The sequence below is a fragment of the Oryctolagus cuniculus genome, chromosome Y (genome assembly GCF_051225735.1).
Source record: "Oryctolagus cuniculus isolate XC-2025 breed Fujian yellow rabbit chromosome Y, ASM5122573v1, whole genome shotgun sequence".
Classification (NCBI taxonomy): Eukaryota; Metazoa; Chordata; class Mammalia; order Lagomorpha; family Leporidae; genus Oryctolagus; species Oryctolagus cuniculus.
In genome coordinates, this window is record NC_142889.1 from 10,873,740 (window position 1) to 10,896,754 (window position 23,015).

Below are 23,015 nucleotides of genomic sequence, written 5' to 3' on the forward strand. Positions count from 1 at the left end.
GGACTGAGTCATGCCAACTTCTTGTGAATAAAAATACATGTGACAGGGCCTTGGGACTCTTCAGTTGGCTTCAAACCACTAGATTCTGACCTTGTCTGAGGATCCCATGTAAATTTTGTGGGAAGCAAAGGTAAAGTTATGCTCAGTACTGGTGCCATGTCAGCAGTGTTAAATACCCAAAAGAAAGATCTCTGTGATAAAACATGTAATATAAAGACTATCAGGAAAATGAAAGACTAACAGGCTTCTGGAGCTCTTCACGTGGGAAATAAGAGTGAAAACATGAATGCCACCCTTCTGCATACACCAGAATCTCCTGCTCTCTTTATCTAAGTTAGGGGACTCAATAAACTGGGACTAGGATAGCATTGAGACTCAAGTCCCTAAAACTTAAGGGTTTCAGCTCATGTCTGTATTGTGAATATACTGGTGCCTGAACAGGAAGAGATTCCTCCAAGCATCTTGAGCAGAATTAACTTGGAAGTATGAGCACAGGCTGAGTTTGATGAGTAGCCAGCTCCATTCCGGTAAGAGTAGAATTAAAAAAGATGGATTGGGGCCGGTGCTGTGGTGTAGCCAGTAAAACAACCTCCTTCAGTGCTGGAATCCCATATGGGTGCTGGTTGAGTCCCACCTGTTCCACTTCCAATCCAGCTCTCTTCTATGACCTGGGAAGGTAGAAGATGTACCAATGTGGGAGACCTGGAAGAAGCTCCTGGCTCCAGATTGGCCCAGTCCCAGCTGTTATGGACACTTGGGGAGTGAACCAGCAGATGGAAGACTTCTCTCTCTGCCTCTCTGTAATTCTGCCTTTCAAATAAATAATAAAATAAATCATTAAAAATAAAATAAAATAAAAATACAGGGGAGGCTTTTAGCATAGTGGTTAATATGCTGCTTGGGGTACCTACAAGCTATATGGGAGTGTCTGGGTTCAAGTTCCAGCTTTGTTTCTAATTCCAGATTCCTGAGAGGCAGCAGGTAATAGCTCAAGTAGTCAGGTGCTTTCCACTCATATAGGAGACTAAGATGAGTTCCCAGCTCCTAGCTTTGCACTAGCCTAGACTGCACTATTGTATGGATTTGGAGAGTAAATCAGCAGATGGAAGTTCTATCACAAATAAAATTTAATTTCAAAGGCTTTTTTAAATCCAGGAACTGGGCTGGCATTGTAGTACAGTGGGTTAAACTGCCACCTGCAAGATTAGATCTCATTTAGGAGTGCTAGTTCAAGTCTCAGCTGCTGTACCTCTGATCCAGATTCCTGCTAGTGTGCCTGGGAAAGCAGTGGTAAATGGCCAAGTACTTGAATCCCTGAGCCCATGTTGGGAGACCAAGATTGAATTCTTTACTCTTGGGTTTGGCCTGGAACAATCCCAAATGATCATGGCCAACTGGGGGAGAAGTGAAACAAAAGATGGAAGAGCTCTTTCTTTCTCTGTCACTCTCTGTCTCAGATAAATAAAAAAATCTTTTAAAAAAAGTCCAGAAATTCAAGAATAAGGATCTATCCAAGATCTTAGGAATTGCAACAATATGGTCCTGACATACATCTTATTGTTCCTAATTCCTACACTTTTTTGGCAAGTCTACCCAAGGATAGTGAGTTCTATACAATGTTGTATTTAACAAGAAAACTTTTGTTCATCCTTTTACATTCTGAATCCCAAAGGAAATTTGCTATAGAGTGGGAGGACCTAGACTCCCACCAGAAGCAATAGTACTGCTGGACTGTCTTACCCAAAGAGTCTGACAATTATTATCTTCAAAGAAATCCTAGGTTGTGCTTTAAGAGAAGTAAATTACACAGAACTGGGGCCAATGCTGTGGAATAATGGGTAAAGTCACTGCCTGCAGTGCTGGCACCTCATATGGGCACCTGTTCTAGTCCCAGCCCTCCACTTCTGATCCAGCTCTCTGCTATGGCCTGGGAAAGCAGAAGATGGCCCAGGTCCTTGGGACCCTGCACCCATGTGGGAGACTCAGAAGAAGCTCTGGGCTCCCAGCTTTAAATCAGCACAGTTCTGGCCATTGCAGCCAATTGGAGAGTGAACCAGCAGATGGAAGACTCTCTCTCTCTCTCTCTCTCTCTCTCTCTCTCTCTCTCTTTTTCTCTCTCCCCCTCTCCCTCTCCCTCTCTCACTCTCCTTCTCCTTCTCCCTCTCCTTCTCTCTCTGTGTAACTCTTTTAAATAAATAAATAAATCTTGAAAAATACAAAGAACTACATTTCAGTATGTAGATAATATCCTGAAAGCCACTGATACTAAGGAAATCTCTGATGACAATATTGTAATCATCTTAGGTTTCCTGAATTAAGTGTAAATTCATCACCAAAGTAAGTAATGAAAAAGATACCTATTTTATATCTTCAAGCTGTCTCATATGTTGTTGCTCTCTTTTTTCCCATTCTTATTTTTAGTTTGTCCTGTATATACTTCTTTTTAAAGATTTTATTTATTTGAGAGGTAGAGTTACAGATAGTGAGAGGGACAGAGAGAAAGGCCTTCCATCTGCTGGTTCACTCCTCAAATGGTCACAATGGTAGGAGCTGAGTCAATCCAAAGCCAGGAGCAAGGAGATTCTTCTGGGTCTCTCACGCAGGTGCAGGGGCCCAAGTGCTTGGGCCAACTTCTACTGTTTTCCAAGGCCATAGCAGAGAGCTGGATCAGAAGCAGAGCAACCAGGAATATAACTTGTGCCCACATGGAATGCCAGCACCACAAGTGGAAGATTAACCTTCTGTGCCACAGCACCAGCCTCTGTCTTGTATATACATTTAAAAATAGGTAGGAGAAGCCGGCGCCGCGGCTCACTAGGCTAATCCTCCACCTAGCGGCGCCGGCACACCGGGTTCTAGTCCCGGTCGGGGCGCCGGATTCTGTCCCGGTTGCCCCTCTTCCAGGCCAGCCCTCTGCTGTGGCCAGGGAGTGCAGTGGAGGATGGCCCAGGTGCTTGGGCCCTGCACCCCATGGGAGACCAGGAAAAGCACCTGGCTCCTGGCTCCTGCCATCGGATCAGCGCGGTGCGCCGGCCGCAGCGCGCTGGCCGCGGCGGCCATTGGAGGGTGAACCAACGGCAAAGGAAGACCTTTCTCTCTGTCTCTCTCTCTCTCACTGTCCACTCTGCCTGTCAAAAAAAAAAAAATAGGTAGGAGAAAAAAAGAAAAAAATATAGGTAGGAGGCACCCATAAATATGACCTCAAGTGGGCCTCATGGATGATAGCCTACATCAGTAGCAGACCTCTTCAGGGATTGAAAATGGAAGACATCATGTGCATGCTCAGAACACTAGATCTACGTCCTAGCATCTCCAATGTCATGATGATTCATCTTTTAATGTTGCCATTTTAGCTTCTTCCAGGAAGAAACTACAAAATAGGTGAATAAAGATAATGAAGAAATCCTGAGCATTATGTAAATAACATTGAGTGTAGATTTTTTTTAAAAAAAAGAACTTAATGATTATCAGTTTGGTTTGGAGGCATTACATTCCACCTCCAATGCAGTGTTGCTCAATGGAGGAACTATTGAATAAGTGGAATTTTTCCTGGCAGGTGTAACAGACAATCCTTACCTGCTAAATATGTCTAAATCCCACAAACCTGTTAATGTATATGGCAAAACAGTGCAGGGCCCGCCACTGTGGTGCAGTGAGTTAACACTCTGCCCTGAAGTTCCACCATCCCATATGGGTGCTGGTTAAAGACCTAGCTGCTCCACTTCTTTTTTTTTTAACTTTTATTTAATTAGTATAAATTTCCAAAGTACAGCTTATGGATTACAATGGGCTGCTCCACTTCTGATCCAACTCTCTGCTATGGCCTGGGAAAGCAGTACAGTATGGCCAAGTCCTTGTGCCCCTGCACCCATGCAGGAGACCTGGAAGAAGCTCCTGGCTCCTGGCTTCAGATCGGCGCAGCTCCAGCCATTGTGGCCAATTGGGGAGTGAACCATTGGATGGAAGAATTCTCTCCCTCTGCCTCTCCTCTCTATGTGTAACTCTGACTTTCAAGTAAATAAATAAATCTTTAAAAAAAAAGATTGCAAATGTGATTGCATTAAGTCCTTGGAGTAAGGAAATTAGCCTGGATAAATTAGGTGCACCAATTCCAATTATGGGTGTCATTAATGGTAAAGAAGCTTTCCCTTCTGTGACTACAGAAGGACAATAAAAGTTATAATTCTTCTACCTTCAAAAATGGTGGGGCTGTGGTGGGTAAAGCTGCCACCTGCCATACCAACATTCCATATAGGTGCCAGCTCGAGTCCTGGCTACTCCTCTTCCAATCCAGCTCTCTTTTATGGCCTGGGAAAGCAGTACAAGATGGCCCAAGTCCTTGGGCCCCTGCACTTGCATGTAAGCCCAGAAGAAGCTCCTGACTCCTGGCTTCAGATCAGTGTAACTCAGCCATTGTGGCCCATTGGGGAGTGAACAAGCAGATGGAAGGCCTCTCTCTCTCTGCCTCTGCCTCTGCCTTTCTGTAACTCTCACTTTTAAGTAAGCAAATAATATATTTAAAAATAGTTTAAATGCTTTCTAACAAGTTGGCATAGGAATATTCTAGGATCTGGTAAAAGCAAGGGAATAGATACTCCCCCTAGACACTCTCAGAAACTCTGAGAAGAAAGGTAGTCATGCTCACGCCTGGATGTTAAACACCTGAGCTCTCTATTGGACTTCTACAGAACTGTAAGAAAATCAATGTGTTGCTTCAAGGTACTCAGTTTGCATAACTGGTGACAGCAGCAATGTCCTGAAACACTGCCTGATAAAAAGAATCTAGTGCCGCCAGTGTTCCTCAGTCACTGCCATAACTGAAAAGGCCCTCCCAGATTTTCAGTATCCCTGAGGTATTGCAACACTACATCCAGCTGAGACTCACTACATTCATGAATGGTGACTTGTCAGGAAAATGGAGAATGAAATAGATTCTAAGATAGAAATAACATATTTTGGTTAGCATTAATATCATCTTTGACCATTTGTAGGTCTTTCTACCATAAATAAAATTGTCAGGCAAAATAGTTTCACACCATATTATTTATATCTTTCAATGAAATCTATGTAGCAAGCAGTTTAATTTCTAATTTTCTGAACAATATCAATTTACTTACCTGTACATCCATGCATGACTTATCACTAGCAGGAAATTTAATGGAGTCTAAAAGGAAGGGAGATATATTTTTGATTCTAAAAGAATATAAAGGGATAAAACATGTAATAGCAGGTAAAGCCACCACTTGGGAACACCGAATCCCACGTTGTAGTGCTGTCTTAAGTTTCAGCTGCTCTTTTTCTGATCCAGCTTTCTCATGATGCAGCTTAAGAGGCAGCAGATATTGGCTCATATGCCTAGGCCCCTGCCATCCATGTCCAAAACCCAGATGGAATTCCAGGCTCCTAGTTTTTACCTATCCCAGTCATTAGAGTTTCAAAACATAACTCTCTCTCTGTTGTTCTGCGTCTCAAATGAGGAATTTTTTAAAATTATTTTAAGATTCATTTTATTTATTTGAAGGGCAGATTGAGGGAGAGAGAGAGAGAGATCAATCTTCCATCTGCTGGCTCACTCCCCAAACGGCCCCAATAACCACGGGTGGGCCAGACCAAAGCCAGGAGCTCCTTCCAGGTCTCCCACGTACTTGGGCCATCCTTTCTTGCTTTCCCAGGCACATTAACAAGAAGTTGGATCAGATGTGGAGCAGCCGGATCTCAAACCAGCACCCATATGGGATGCCAGAGCTGCAGATGGCAGCTTTACCAACTGTGCCATGTGGCCAGCCTCAAAGGAAATAATTTTCTAAATGAAATGCAGAAATGTGGTACCAAAAGCTCAATTCTGTTATTGTGCAAATTCTGAATTTCATATATGAAACAAAGAAATAAAGATTTATTGCATTTGAATGAAACAAGGAATCATGCTTTGGTAATATTAATAGAATAGGTAGTATTTTTTAGGATATGACTCTTCAGTTAACTTATTGGAAAATGCATGTTTTCCATAAACTTACTGAGGGAAATTTAATTTATGCCAATACATTTGTATGATTTTCAAGTAGTACAATCATATGTTAACTTACATTAATGTGAGTTGAGTGGTTTTGCAAATACTCAGACTTTGAGGAGCTGTAAAGAGGCTAGAGGGGAAAGGACAGGAGGCAGGACAAACATTGCAGAACACTAGCAAAGGGTCAATAACAACAACAACAAAAACCAACATTTTGGACCTTTGACTGAAACTGCTGAGTGCTAGTTCTAGTTCTTTCAAGATTGTGGTTTCTTTAATTGTTCTTGTTACTGTGATATTATGCTAACTGAATGTGGAGGTAGAAAACAGCATGAGACAGAGGACCAGGACATGAAGTCTCACCGCTGGCTATATGTTATATTTCAACTTGGAAGCCTTTGAAATATTCTGACCTGACCCCTCTGGCCAATGTTGTAATTTAAATTCTCTGGGTGAAGGGCTGGCATTATACGGTGCAGTGGATTGCTTTGGCTACATAAATAATTCTTTCCTTTTGCAATAACTGGTGTCTCTCACTTGAGATATAGAGAGTCAGGTGATGGATGCCCTACATTCATCCAATAATATCAACTTTCACATTAAGTTCTTTTTTTAACTTTTATTTAATCAATATAAATTTCCAAAGTACGGCTTATGGATTACAATGGCTTCCCCCCCATAACATCTCTCCCACCTGCATCCCTCCCCTTTCCCACTCCCTCTCCCCTTCCATTCACATGAGGATTCATTTATTTACAAGATGGATAACTTGAAAAAGCATTTTCTACTAAGCAATATAATTTATGTTTTATTTTTAAAATTATAAAATAAATTAATTACACATCCTGGCAAATGAACAGCTTTGCAAGAAGTTTCTTGCTTTTTTAAAAATGTTTATTTATTTATTATTTGAAAGGCAGAATTACAGAGAGGCAGAGACAGAGAGAGAGAGGTCTTCCATCTGTTGGTTTACTCCCCAGATGGCTGCAATGGTCAGAGCTGCACTGATCCAAAGCCAGGGGCCAGGAGATTCTTCCAGGTCTCCCACTCAGGTGCAATGGCCCAAGGACTTGGACCATCTTGTACTGCTTTCCTAGACCATAGTAGAGATCTGGATCAGAAGTGGATCAGCCGGGTCTCCAACCAGTGCCAATATGGGATGCCAGCCCTGCAGGTGGCGGCTTTTCCTGCTATGCCTTCTTGATGTTAACATCTAATTTATTGAGATACTATGTAAGAAAATTCACAGATAGGCAGAAATTATTTCAGATGCTGATGTTTTTCTTCTGAGATCATAGACCTTTGAATATTTATTCTTAAATGCCTCAATTTGATACATTTTAATTAAAAATTTTATAAACAAATGGATTAATGCTGAAAAAACATTATATCAAAATGTCATGTTTGCATCTTTTTGGAAATAAAAATAAAATGTAATGAAAAATGATGCTAGAACTGGATGAAATCAGAAATTTTATTCTTAACTGATTACCATGATAGTTCAGTAACTATATCAATCACAAATTATCAAATTCCTAATGATTCTCCCTAAATCCTTGAAGTGTTTTGAACACATCAGGAATTATACACTTATCCACTGTGGGAGGCAACTTTGCAATGCCTACTCCAGCACAGAATCATGGAGGGCCTATGAGGACAGATCTGTGCTGTCTGCAGGACTGGGGTAAAGGGGCTCAGTATTTCCTGTAGGGTCTTAACCCCTGATCAGCCAATATCATCTGCTTCCGTACAGTCAACTCAATCCTGAACAACATGGTGGCTGAGACCAGGATGCAGTGAGGGCCCCAAAAACCATCAAGGCCACCAGATTAGCCTCCCCTAGGCTGTCTTCTTGCCTCCAAACTACCTTCTTGACTGATATCGTAGTAGACCAGCACCTGCATGGTGGGGGATTGACATGATAGTTTTCCACCAGAGCTGAGGTGAGCCCTAGGTGTATATCTACAGTGGTAGGGGATTTGTTAAGGTAAGATAAGCTCACAACACTTGCCACCATATACACTGGGCAGAGATGGTCATAAGCATGAACTTGCTCCCAAAAGCAGGCCCCTCTGGAATGGACACTGGCGAAGTTTATTCACATCAGTGGTGCAGAAGCACCCAGCATAGTCCACAGGGCAGAGGCAGGAGAAGCAGTTTATGTTGTGAAGGCAAGTGGCACCATTAGCACAAGGCCTTATCAGGCAGTTGTCTACATTTGCCTCACAGCAGCACCCAAAAATCCGATAGGCAGTAGCAGGTGAAATTGATGACCAAGTGGTAGACATCTTGGACAGGGAGTTGGAGTTGGGGGATGGGGAGAAAATATTCATACTAAGTGATTGACTTGTTGCAGGATAGCCTATGGCAGTGTCCTGATTACAGTGTCCTGTTGGATTTCAAGCTCTATCACATTGGGTCACTCTGAGCTTCAAATACCTCATCTTAAAAGAAAATAAATGGGGGCCAGCACTGCAGCTCACTAGGTTAATCCTCCACCTGCAGTGCTGGCACTCTGGGTTTTAGTCCCAGTTGAGGCACCAGTTCTGTCCTGGTTGCTCTTCTTCCAGTCCAGCTCTTGCTATGGCCTGGGGAGGCAGTGGAGGATGGCCCAAGTGCTTGGGCTCTGCACCCGCATTGGAGACCAGGAGGAAGCACCTGGCTCCTGGCTTCAGTTTGGCACAGCATGCTGGCCTTGCTGGCCATTTGGGGGATGAGCCAATGGAAGGAAGACCTTTCTCTCTGTCTCTCTCACTGTCTAACTCTGCCTGTCCAAAAAAAAATATATATATATGTATATAAAATAAAAATAATATACTAGCAAATCCTAGTGATTACTATACTAGTAAATTCTAGTGATCATGATTACTTTAATATTTACCATATAAGGGTGACATAGGCATTTTTCCATTCAAATATTATTTATAACTGTTGCCTGTATTCCCACTAAACTAGGGTATTTTTGCTTTTTACTTGTTAAACTTCTTATTTGGTGAAGTATTAAGCCTTTTACTTTAAATTTAAAATATATTATCTCAAAAACTAAAAAACAAAAGTAAGGAAGGATAGAGAGAGGAAGGGAAGGAGGAGTGGAATATCATTATGGTCTTAGAATGATATCTGCAGATCACATCAAATCTGTTAAAAACTAATTAAAAATTAAAATCCAAAAAAAAAGGTAATCTATGGAGAAGGAGAAGGGAAACCAGTGTTTGGTCTTTTGAGTAGTATCTGCAGTGGAACAAGCATGAAGATGGTAAATAGAATATGAACACTACTGGGTATTGGTAGAGATGTCCCACTGATGGCTTACAAGGAGAACCCTTTCTAAAAACACCAGAGTGTATGTTTTTTAAAGAGAAGGTATCCATCAACATTTTACAGCAATCTAGAAGCACACATATTTATTACTGTATTTCCATTTTTTCTTATTTGAATTGATGTCCAAAATCTAATATACAGAGAGAAATTATTCTTGAGAACAGAATTATTTTCATTTCCTTGGACTAAGATGAAGCATAACCTTTAGAAGAAAACAAACCCCATCTTGTGTTTTGTTTTTATGTTTTTTGTACAGAATGAATGCAGTTACATACCTTGAACAAAGTGTGTGTGTGTGTGTGTGTGTGTGTGTGAATTTGAGTGTGTGTGTGTGTATAAAGAAATACAAGGATTCTGTGTTGAAAGATTCACAAATAAAAGGAAACCCAAGAAAAGATGTATTGTTGGTTATGCAGCAGCAAGCAAGCAAACAATACGAAAAAAACTCCATCTTCAAATTCTCCCCCCTAATACAGAGAAATAGACAACAGTCTACTTGTTGTGACACTCAATCCTTTTCCAACATTTTGACATATTTCAGAGGAAACCTTTGAAATCTGCTGTATGTGCACTTCATGCCTCAGTTCCTTTATGAGCCAAGTCTCTCCCTTTATTTATGAGTTTGATAACAACGTGAAACCACCACCAAGGCTAAATCCAAAAATATTCAAGCCAGGGAAAAAGGCACACAAATTTGAGATAAATGTATTTAGTAAGATATTAGGATTGAGTCACAAGTACAAGTGAAAATATTATTGCTCTGCCTCTGTGTGGAGGAAGTTGGTTTGGTTATGTTATTTACCTATTTGATTTTACAGTGGGCCATATGGTATTTTCACAGTTCATTTTTTTTTGGTTATTAAAAGTTCTTCTTTATTTTTTTTGTTTTGTTTTGTTTTGCTTTTAATGAATATAAATTTCCAAAGTACAGCTTATGGATGACAATGGCTTCCCCCCCATAACATCCCTCCCACACGCAACCCTCCCCTTTCCCACACCCTCTCCCCTTCCATTCACATCAAGATTCATTTTCAATTCTCTTTATATACAGAAGATCAGTTTAGCATACATTAAGTAAAGATTTCAACACTTTGCTCCCACACAGAAACATAAAGTGAAAAATACTGTTTGAGTAATAGTAATAGCATTAAATCTCAATGTACAGCACACTAAGGACAAAGATCCTACATGAGGAGTAAGTGCACAGTGACTCCTGTTGTTGACTTAACAAATTGACACTCTTGTTTATGGCATCAGTAATCACCCTAGGCTCTTGTCATGAGCTGCCAAGGCTATGGAAGGCCCCTGAGTTGACTGACTCTGATCATATTTAGACAAGGCCATGGTCAAAGTGGAAGTTCTCTCCTCCCTTCAGAGAAAGGTACCTCCTTCTTTGATGACCCATTCTTTCCACTGGGATCTCACTCTCAGAGATATTTCATTTAGGTCTTCTATTTTTTTTTTTTCCCAGAGTGTCTTGGCTTTCCATGCCTGAAATACTCTCATGGGCTTTGCAGCTGGATCCGCATGCCTTAAGGGCTGATTCTGAGGCCAGAGTGCTGTATAGCACATCTGCCATTCTATGGGTCTGCTGTGTATCTCACTTCCCATGTCGGATCATTCTCTCCCTTTTTGATTCTATCAGCTAGTGTTTGCAGACACTAGTCTTGTTTATGTGCTCCCTTTGGTTCTTAGTCCTATCATTATGATCAATTGGGAACAGAAATTGATCACTGGGACTAGTGAGATGGCATTGGTACATGCCACCTTGATGGGGTTGAATTAGAATCCCCTGGTATGTTTCTAACTCTACCGTTTGAGGTAAGTCAGCTTGAGCATATCCCGAATTGCACATCTCTTCCCTCTCTTATTCCCACTCTTACATTTTACAGCAATCACTTTTCAGTTAAGTTTCAGCACTTAAGGAGAATTGTGTATTGATTACAGTATTCAACCAAAAGTGTTAAGTAGAACAAACAAAAAAAAATACTAAGAGGGATAACATATCAAGTTGCTCATCAACAGGGTGAGGGCTGATCAAGTCACCGTTTCTCATAGTGTTCATTTCACTTTAACAGGTTTTCTTTTTGGTGCTCAGTTAGTTGTCACCTATCAAGGAGAACAAGTAGTATTTGTCCCTTTGGGATTGGCTTATTACACTCAGCATAATGTTTTCCAAATTCCCAACAGGGATCACTTTTCAGTTAAAATTTAAACACCAAAGAATAATTGTGTGTTAATTACAGAGTTCAACCAATGGTACTAGAACAAAAAAATACTAAAATGGATAAAGTATTACATTGTACATCAACCATCAGTACAAGAGCTGATCAAGTCACTGTCTCTCATAGTGTCCATTTCATTTCAACAAGTTTCCCCCTTGGTGCTCAGTTAGTAGTCACCGATCAGGGAGAACATATGATATTTGTCCCTTTGGGTCTGGCTCACTTCACTCGGCATGATGTTTTCCAAATTCCTCCATCTTGTTGCAAATGACCGGGTTTCATTGTTTTTGACTTCTGTGTAGTATTCTATAGAGTACATGTCCCATAATTTCTTTATCCAGTCTACTGATGAGGGGCATTTGGATTGGTTCCAGGTCTTAGCTATTGTGAATTGAGCTGCAATAGACATTAATGTGCAGACAGCTTGTTTGTTTGCCAATTTCATTTCCTTTGGGTAAATTCCAAGGAGTGGGATGGCTGTGTTGAATGGTAGGGTTATCTTCAGGTTTCTGAGGACAGTTCAATTTTTTTGACAGGCAGAGTTAGATAATGAGAGAGAGAGACAGAGAGAAAGGTCTTCCTTCTGTTGGTTCACCCTCTAAATGCCCACTATGGCCGGTGCGCTGCACCAGTCCAAAGCCAGGAGCCAGGTACTTCCTCCTGGCCTCCATGTGGGTATAGGGTACAAGCACTTGGGCCATCCTCCACTGCACTCCCAGGCCACAGCAGAGAGCTGGACTGGAAGAGGAGCAAACGGGACAGAACCGGCACCCCAACCGGGACTAGAACCCAGAGTACTGGCGCCGCAGTCAGAGGATTAACCCAGTGAGCTGTGGTGCCATGAGCCACAGTGCCGGCCTATTTTGACAGGTCTATAGTGAAAGTGTATTCTGATGGCACTTAGGGCTGCAGAGTGTTGCTAAATTCTCAGATAATTGAATAAAACTGCTTGGAAAACATATGTTTAAGTCATGTATGGTTTGCTCTGTTCAGTTCAGATGTGACATTGCCTCAGAATTATGTGAAAAAAGGCAGACACCAAAAGACAAATACCATGTGTTCCCTGTCACATGTGGAAGTTAAATAAAGGCCGAACTTGGAATCAGTAGAGGCTGGGAAGGGTGGAATAAAGCCAGAATCAAGGCAGGTTGCATGATAGACACCCAAACACAGTCAGAAATAACAAGATCTAGTGTGGCCTTGCTCAGTGGAGCAACTGTGGCTCACAACAAAGGATTATATATTGCACAAAGAACCAGAAAAGAGCCAGTAGTCTCCAAACACAGTCAAAAGGCTCGTGGCCTGAGTTGATGCATTTGTGTTGCATACATGTGTTGAAATACTGCATCATACCCTATGAAAATGCACAACAATTGCATGTTAATGAAACATTGAAAAAATTTAACAAAAAAAGAGACTTTGCCTCAGAAGGAAATGATGCAATTCTCTGATAGAGTGGAGATTTGAAACCAAGGGGAGGTGGGGTTGAACGTGGCCTTACCTTTGAGAAAGACAGCGTGGCAAGCCCTGAAGGAACTCAAAGACTGGGCAGCAGGCATTGCCCAGCAGAAGGTATGGGAAGCAGGACAGAGTGATGGCTTCAGGCAGGAGCCTTCCTGTTTTCCTGAGCTCTCCTCCTGGGCTTAGGAGAGGGACCCAGCCTGACCATGGGGCTTCCTTTCTTCCTCTGAGATCCCAGAACTCACTGTGGAGGGAATTCCTTGGTACTTTTCAGTGGATGTCGATTTTCCAGGAGACTACCAAGGGGAGATAAAATGGCATCTTGGGGGTGTCTGCCACTGTCTCCCTTGCTCTAAAAACCTGTGTACCCATTGTTCTCTTTCTTGTGTGTCCTTCTGAGGTTTATATTTGGACTCTGAGTCCTGATGTCCCATTTATTCAAATAATTCATGAATGAAGTCATTCTCTTTTTTTAAATCTATCCATACTCCTCAAACCTGATATACAAAGTGTATCTGGAAAACCCTGTTCTTAGTTCAACTGAGAAATGAAAAATGTTTTAGAAAACAAAATCCAGTCCCTTTGCTCTGAATAATTTTTCTCTTTGAACATTAAAGCCTCGCCCTGAAATTTAACAAATGTACGGTGTTCATGAACTGTATGAGCCGTATATGTTATCAAACAGTAATGACTATATGTTGAAGTTAGTTAAAAAATAAAACAATTCAGCAATGAATGTGACACAAGTGACTAAGATTGCTAATTATTCTTGATTTTACACAAGTGGGAATTCTTTTGAAAGGCTGTTAAGAAAGGGGTGATGAAAAGACCAGGACTTGAACCTTTGAAATTTGTTTTGGAGACTTTGTATCTTTGACATGGTACCCAGATTATCAGTGAGGTGAAAGGCACCCAATGTCAAAAAGAAAAAAAAAAGGTCATTAATAATGCAGCAACTGGAAAGTACATCTATGCACAACAGTCTGGTCAGTGATGGGTCACTTGTGTGACAGCGGTTCTGTCAGATTGTAGTGAAGCTGAAAAGTTCCTGTTGTCTAATGACCTTATGGCTTCTGTAACATAATCGCTCAAATATTGCTGATGTGTTTGTGGTGATACTGGTATAAATCTATTGGACTGCCAGTCATATAGAAGTACAGCACTTTTGGCCGGTGCCGCGGCTCACCAGGCTAATCCTCCACATTGTGGCGCCGGCACACTGGGTTCTAGTCCCAGTTGGGGCGCCAGATTCTGTCCCGGTTGCCCCTCTTCCAGGCCAGGTCTCTGCTATGGCCAGGGAGTGCAGTGGAGGATGACCCAAGTACTTGGGCCCTGCACCCCAAGGGAGACCAGGATAAGTACCTGGCTCCTGCCTTCGGATCAGCGCGATGCGCCAGCCGCAGCGCACTAGCCACGGCGGCCATTGGAGGGTGAACCAATGGCAAAGGAAAACCTTTCTCTCTGTCTCTCTCTCTCACTGTCCACTCTGCCTGTCAAAAAATAAAAAAAAGAAGTATAGCACTTCCAATTATCTAGATTACATGGTACTTGATAACAAATGGCTACATTATTGGTTTATGTACTTACTATATTTTTGACATATTTTATAATCTCTTCTTCTACTTATATTTTAAAAAGCTTTGGTGTGCTGAAAAGGGCACCCCAATCCACTGTTAGTGGGAATATGAACTGGTGTAGCCACTGTGGAAGAAAAATGGAGATACCTCAGAAATATGAATATAGACCTACCATATGATCCAGTCACCCCACACCTAGGAATTTACGCAAAGGAAATGAAATCAGCACATGGAAGAGTGATCTGTAACTGCATGTTTATCGCAGCTGAATTCATAGTAGCTAATATATGGAATCAACCTTGATGTCCATCAGCTGAAGACTGGATAAATAAATTATGATATATATGCACTATGGAATACTACACAGTGGTAAAAAGATGAAATCTTGTCATCTGCAACAAAATTCAGAAACTGGAAACCATTATATTTATTGAAATAAACCAGTCTCAAAAAGAAAAATACTATATGTTCTCTATGACCTGATCTGTAGTAGAGTCCCTAAAACTTAATCTATAGTGATAAAACTGACACTTTGTGATGTGGTGATTTTGAACTGCCCTTATCTTCACTGTTGAGGAACAATGTTTTTTGGTTTTTTGGTTTTTTTTTTCTTTTTCTTCATGCAATTTGTTGAACTCTCTGTTTAATGTAGGTTTAATCTAGGGTACTAAGGCAACTGAAAATAGATCTTTCTAAAAAATAATAATGGGAATGGTACAGGGAGAAGAAAGAAGGATAGGAGTATGAATGGTAAGATGGTAGGGTGGGAGGAATCACTATGTTCCCAAATCTGTATAAATGAAATTCATGAAGTTGTATTCCTTAAATAAAATTAGAAATAACTAAATAAATAGATTATATGAATAAGCATATATAAATAAAAATATTCAGTCTATAACTTTCTTCATCTGACCTCTCAAAATGCATTCCCTTATTTTGTATAAAATATATCCCTTTAATTTAAATAGTACACAAATCATTCATATTCCAGAACTCAATATAGAATCTAATCTTAGTTAAATTAAGGCTATAAAATACATCACTTTTGATGCCATCATTATTCTTAAATTTCTTGGGCTGCCATAGAAAAATACTATAGTATATATTGGTTAAGCAAAGTTGAATTATTTGTCACAGGTCTGAAAGATGGGAAGTTCAATATCAGAGTGTTGACTGATTTGCTTTTTAGTGAAGGCTCTCTCTTTTGCAGATTGGTCCTATGTCATCATGCCATTGGATTTTTTTTTTCTTCAAGTTGTCCATGTAGTGGAAGAGGAACATACTTTTTCTTCCTATTTTTTTTTCAAAGATTTTATTTATTTATTTGAGAAGTAGAATTACAGACAGTGAGAGGGAGACAGAGAGAAAGGTCTTCCTTCTACTGGTTCACTCCCAAAATGGCTGCAAAGGCTGGAGCTGCGCCAATTCAGAGTCAGGAGCCAGGAACTTCTTCTCAGCTCTCATGTAGGTGCAGGGGCCAAGCACTTGGGCCATCTTCTGCTTTCCCAGGCCATAGCAGAGAGCCAGATTGGAAGAGGAGCAGCCAGGACTAGAACTGGTGCCCCTATGGGATGTTGGCACCACAGGTGGAGGATTAACGCACTGCACCACAGTGACAGCCCCTCTTACTCTTCTTGTAAGTCCAAAAGTCACATTAGGAAGTCCACACACTCTTTGCCAAGTAACAGTACATGGAAATGACCTCATATCCAAATATCAACGCTGTGAAGAGAAAGACTTCAATAATATGTGAGAACATTACAGAATTTGGTGAAAAAACAAGTTCACATTGGTGCAAATAAATTTGAAACTACACATAGTTTTTCACAATATGTATTTCCCATATACTTATTACAGACCCCCTTATATGGGTGCATTTGTAAAAATTTTTCAGCATCATTTTTTTTCACTTTGTTCTTTAAAGATTTTATTTATTTACTTGAGAGGCAGAGAGAAAAGTCTTCCATCTGCTGGTTCACTCCCAAAATGGCTAAAACAGCTGGAGCTGAGCCAATCTGAAACTAGTAGCCAGGAGACCATTTATCTCCTATGGGTATAGGGTCCCAAGCACTTGGACCATTTTCCACTGATTTTCCAGGCGATAGGCAGAGAACTGGCCTAGAAGAGGAGCAGCAGTGCATAATGTAAGAGAAATATATATTTTTGGGTATCATAGCCAGAGGCTCAGCATGAGGGTTCATGATGGAAATCTACAGCATGACAGGAGGTAAGGAAATGAGGAATATTTTACCTTTTCTCAGGGAATGGATCCATTCACAGAAATGAGTCTGCTGACTCCTGGTGGAGAAAAGAAAATCTTTACTGATTATTTGAATGACAGAGTAGCAACCTCTATGAGATTGTACTTTTAAGCAAGGAAGCATGGGGTGTGTGTTTTGGGAGAATTCAAGGACTATCCCAAGACCATAGCAGTTTGTATAATATGATGTCAACATTAGATCTGTAAGATTGGTTTGCAAATATTGCTAAGTCCAGGAAATTTGAGGGTGCAGAGCTAGCAATGATGATACTGGAGTCTGGCACTGTCATTGCAGTTCAACACTTCAGAATCCAGCTGGCACAATTTTGGTACTGATGGGTAATGAGAGGAATTCTGTTACAAATAGGTTTTAAAACATATTTTAGAATATGTTTATGAAGTGACAGGTCATTTGCCAATGAAAGCACCTGTGACTGATATTTGAGTTATAGCATCAGCCTGTAACTTGATTTTATGGGTAGTCATATGGTTATAAATCTGGTCACAAAATCTTTGGATAGTGAGACTGATACTAGCCAAAATTGACAGCCTGTGGGTCACATCATTAGTCATGTTTGTTTGATATAGTTGCTTCCTTTAAGGTTTTGGTCTCTGGATTTCAAGCCAATATATGCATCCAGACCAAAACTAATCTCAGTTGAATGGTGTACAGTTGAATTTGAATAGCTTTTGCTGTTTGATTTGGGGTAGGCTTCCTATGTATCTTTAAATCTAACCTTACCAGCCATTGGAGGCCAATCTCTGACAGGTGAAATATGACAGAGGGCTAGGGTTTGGCTCCATCTTATATTATGGAAAACTTAGTAACCATGATTAAGTGGTTTTTTTAAGTTAATTTATTTTGATGAGTTTATTTGCATGTTTGTTTTTTTTTTTACTGATTTGAAATGCAGAGTTACAGAGAGAGAGTTAGAGACACAGAGAGAGCTTCCATCTCTGGTTCACTCTCTTAAATGGCTGTAACACTTAGAATTGAGCCAAGCTGAAGGGGACCCCATCTGGTCCTCCGAAGTGGGTGCAGGGCCCAAGCACTTCGGACATCTTCTGCTTTCTCAGGTACATTAGTAGTTACTTGGTTTGCAAGCAGCTGGTAGTCAAACTGCCACCCATGTGGAATGTCAGCACTGCAGGCAGTGGATTAATCCACCACACCACAACACTGGCCCCCATGCTCAGGTGTGTATTCTGCTTCAATTTCCAAAATTAGAATAAGCAAGTGAGGAGGGAAAGTCACAGGCATGAGGCCTGTGAGAGGCTATTTACAGGGAACAGTAGGTGGGCAAAAATTTTTATTTTACTGGTATATATATCATGGTTCTAAGAGAGACAGCTTTTTGCTTCACAGACCATGAGAACTAGTTGCCATCAGAGAACCGAGGAGCCATGAGGGAAGACTGCGGAGGTATCAAGGTGGAACAAGTCTCTGGGATCACAAACAGTGCCTATTGATTTTCATTTTGACTGATTCTAGAGTATTTTCCTGGAGGAGGTCCCATTTAATATGTGCTGACTTGTAAAGTAGCAGCATCAAAGAGATTAATCAACGTATGAAAAAGGGGGTACATTTCCACCAAAACCCAAGATAAAAAAGTATTAGACTTCTCCATTCCTCTTGAGTGTGTTAAACAGATTTCTTGGAGGAAGAATGCCATTGAACATGATGTCATACTGTAATTCTGGTGAAGTTGGATACAGTTAGTACCTGTATAAAGGGATTGTACAAAATAGCGAAGCTGTTGAGGGGCCCCATATGAACTGTGAAGATACATACTATGACCTTTTCTAAGATGAAGGCATACTGACACTGAGAGGCTTTTCAAAAACCAATGAACTAAACTTCTTGCTTTAATTTGAAATATGAATACATTTACTCATTTATTCAGTTGGGAAAATATGATAGTGTTTTGCATAATGAATGTGGGCATAATCAATGGCATACAACATTAGGGTCATAGTAATTCAACATGCATGAGGTGCCAATTATTCTTTCCAGGTTTTAAAAAGAGGCAAAATTGGGCTAAATGGAAATGCAATGGAAATAAGCAATATTTTGTTAATTAGGTCTTACTTCATAATGATCAGTCATTGAAGGCCTGAGTTTCCTTATATTTAGCCATCTTAGTTATTTTACACTGGGGCCTCTGAAGCATCATTTTATCAACCTAAGTTGTAACTTCCAAAAAGCTTAATTTTTTTTTTGACAGGCAGAGTGGACAGTGAGAGAGAGAGAGAGAGAGAGACAGAGAGAAAGGTCTTCCTTTGCTGTTGGTTCACCCTCCAATGGCCTCCGCAGCCGGTGCGTTGCAGTCGGTGCACCGGGCTGATCTGATGGCAGGAGCCAGGTGCTTTCCTGGTCTCCCATTGGGTGCAGGGCCCAAGTACTTGGGCCATCCTCCACTGCACTCCCTGGCCACAGCAGAGAGCTGGCCTGGAGGAGGGGCAACCGGGACAGAATCCGGTGCCCCAACCGGGACTAGAACCCGGTGAGCCGGCGCCACTAGGCGGAGGATTAGCCTGTTGAGCCACGGCGCCGGCCTTTATTTACTTTTAATTCTTTATTCAGGCTGTTACAATCTCTCTGGCTCCTATGACATAATTTTGTTCTTTTGACTATGGAAATTTGAAGCAATATTATAATTTAAATGAAGTACAACAGTAAATAAATTATATTTATTTTTTATGATTTATTTATTTATTTAAGAGGTACAGTTACAGAGAGAGGGAGAGACAGAGAAAAAATGTCTTCCATCTGCTAGTTCACTCCTGAAGCCAGGAGCCAGGAGTTTCTACCAGGTCTCACACTTGGGCCATCTTCCACTGCTTTCCAAGGCCACAACAGATAGCTGGATCAGAAAAGGAGCAGCAAGGACAGGAATTGGCACTCATATGAGATGCTGGTGCCACAGGTGGAGGCTTAGCCTACTTTGCCACAGTGCTGGTCCCTTCTTACTTATTTTTAGTAATTTTTCCTATAATCTTACATAGTACTCTATTTAAATTTAGTTAAGATTCCTAGATAAAATTGTAATTTAAACCACACTATTGATTGCACCCACGAAGCTTTGTAAACATGTATTTTAGAAGCTGTGAAATGTGAGGCCAGTGCTGTGGCATAGCAGTTAAAGCCACCACCTGCAGTGCCAGCATCCCTTATGGGTTCCTGTTTGAGTTCTGGCTGCTCCATTTCTGATCCAGCTCTCTGCTATGGCCTGGGAAAGCAACAAAAGATGGTCCAAGTCCTTGTGCCCTCCACCCACTTGGGAGACCTGGTAGAAGCTCCTGGCTCCTGGCTTCAGATCGGCACAGTTCTGGCTGTTTTGGCCAATAGGGGAATGAATCAGTGGATGAAGACCACCACACACTCTCTCTCTTTCTCTCTGCCTCTCATTCTCTCTGTGTAACTCTTTCAAATAAATAAATAAATCTGAAAAAAAGAAGCTGTAAAATGTAACTTGCAACTGTAGAAGCACAAAAGGCAGTGCCTTTTTTTGAAATTATTAAAATTTTAGTTCTCTAATTGTATTAAACTATGGGCTTTTAAAATACATATGTAAAAATAATTTATTTTTTGCACTTTATTTCTCTTTTAGGTTATTGTGGACATTTTTCTCATGTCTTTTGTCTTATTTCTTTCTTTTTCTGGTTTAGGCTTTTAGGCATATGGAGTCAGACTTTTCAATTTCCATATTTCTCTGAAAGCCCTCTGTGCTTGGACCTCACAGGAGATTGCAAGTAAACATCAGAGATAGGGCTGTATTAATTTTTTTTAATTTATTTTATTTATTGAAAAACAGAGTTGGAGAGAGGGGTAGAGACAGAAAGAGAGATCTTCCATTCTCAGGTTCACTTCCTAGATGGCTGTAATGGCCAGATCTGTGCCAATCTGAAGCCAGGAGCCAGGAGCTTCCTCCAGGTCTCCCACGTGGGTGCAGGGGCCCAAGGAATTGGATCATCTTGTACTGCTTTCCAAGGCCACAGTAGAGAGCTGGATTGGAGGATGGGCAGCTAGGACTAGAACCAGCACCCATATGGGATGCCAGTGCTTCAGGCCAGGGCTTTAACCTGTTGTGCCATAGCACTGGCCCCGTGTATTACTTTCCAGTGTGAACATAATATTATTACCACAGATGAGGTGGCTGAAATCACAGGAATTTATTTTGCATTCTTCTGTATGTCTGAAGTCTAAGATCAACATGTTTGTAGCCTTGATTTCTTCTGAGGCCTCTCTCTATGGTGTCCCATCAGCCACAATCTTGCTGTGTCTTCACCTAGCATTTTTCCACCCATGTGCATCTCTGTTGTTTCTATTTCTTTTAAGGATACCAATCAGTTTGGATTAGGGCCTCAAATTTTTGATGCAGTTTTCCTTTATTGAATCTTTAAAGATCCTATCTCCAAATCCAGTCACATGGGGATTTAGGACTGCAAGATATGAATTTTGGTGAGAAGGGGTCTGGTGCTCTGCCACAGGGGAAACCAGGAAAAGGTAGGCTTCATGTTTGAAATGAGGTTTAGCATTCCTCCCAGTGTTATTTTCTATGCTATTTCTGTATAATATGGCCATTTGTACACACAAAATACACGCACACACTTTACATCTGTTCTTAGCTTAAAGGTTGAGAAGCAACACAAACATTAACTTTCAATAGCTGTGTACAAGTACACAAAGTAATATGGGAATTTCTAGAAGTTGTGTTAAGGTAAAATCAGTGTAGTAACTGATAAGATTGAATGGTAGAAAATATGAAAACTAGGCCGGCGCCGCGGCTCACTAGGCTAATCCTCCGCCTAGCGGCGCCGGCACACCGGGTTCTAGTCCTGGTTGGGGTACAGGATTCTGTCCCGGCTGCCCCTCTTCCAGGCCAGCTCTCTGCTGTGGCCAGGGAGTGCAGTGGAGGATGGCCCAGGTGCTTGGGCCCTGCACCCCATGGGAGACCAGGAAAAGCACCTGGCTCCTGGCTCCTGCCATCGGATCAGCGCGGTGCGCCGGCCGCAGCGCGCCGGCCGTGGCAGCCATTGGAGGGTGAACCAACGGCAAAGGAAGACCTTTCTCTCTGTCTCTCTCTCTCACTGTCCACTCTGCCTGTCAAAAAAATAAAAAAAATTAAAAAAAAGAAAATATGAAAACTAAAGAGACATATAAAAAGTGGCATGGGCAATTGTATAAAGGTATGTATTATATCTACCACTCATAGTTACTAAAAATAAACACAAATATGAAAAAAACTAAAACTATACTTTATAAAAATACTGACCAGTAGATGTCTTCTGATAATGATTTTGCAAATTTTAAATTGATGTTACTCTAAGTTAGAAATTATGATTATATGACAAATAGGAAAGATACATTTCCAGAAAGTATGAACCTATTACTGTAGCAACAGGTTTGAGAAATGTTTCCTTTTGTCTTCTCGGTTTTATTTACCAAATTAAGTGTATGGTGAATTATTGTAAATTTTTGAATTCCTTACCAGTTTTACATAATAGCTAATGGTTTTTCATATTTATTCTTAGATGTATTTTAAAGCTTGCACTAATTTGACCAATTTAAAATAGATATTATTATATAAAACATATAATAAAAATATTAAATTTTAATGGCACATGTGTCACATTAGCTTTTTCAAAGACACCAAAGATTGTTGATAGTAATGTGACAAACGCAACAGAATACTGAAAGTTCATTGGTTTATTTGTTTTTAGTAGCAAATAAATAATTATTATGTGGTAAATGTAAAAATAATTTAAAAGTTACTTAGCATTCATAGATTAAAATTGAATAGTTTGTAGGAAAAGTTATGGCACACCAGATCCTTATTCCATTAAATTTTATGAAAATTCCTTAGAAAGCAAAAATGCAGCCATTTAAATGTCCTGTAAATTGTCCCAAGGTCGTACAGCAGATGAAAATTAAAGTTTCTGAAGAAAATCTTCTGATTCATTAAGAGCATTGATTAAGACTCAGTGGTCTTTGCATTCAAATCTGCTCCTCTCCCCTCCCTTCCTGACTCGATGAAATGGGAACTTTAATCCAGACATGTGCAGCCAATGTGGGGCCTCCTTTCCTGCCAGTTGGCCTGCTAATATTCTAGGTGTGAGAAGACTGCCCCCATTTTTCCAGCTTTCCCACATTCCTGTTG

The 23,015-nt window shown here is 40.7% G+C and overlaps 1 pseudogene; it reads left to right on the forward strand.

The window, feature by feature from the left end:
* Positions 1-23,015, forward strand: part of LOC149119221 (helicase POLQ-like pseudogene) — a 41,475-nt pseudogene that overhangs the window by 15,533 nt on the left and 2,927 nt on the right.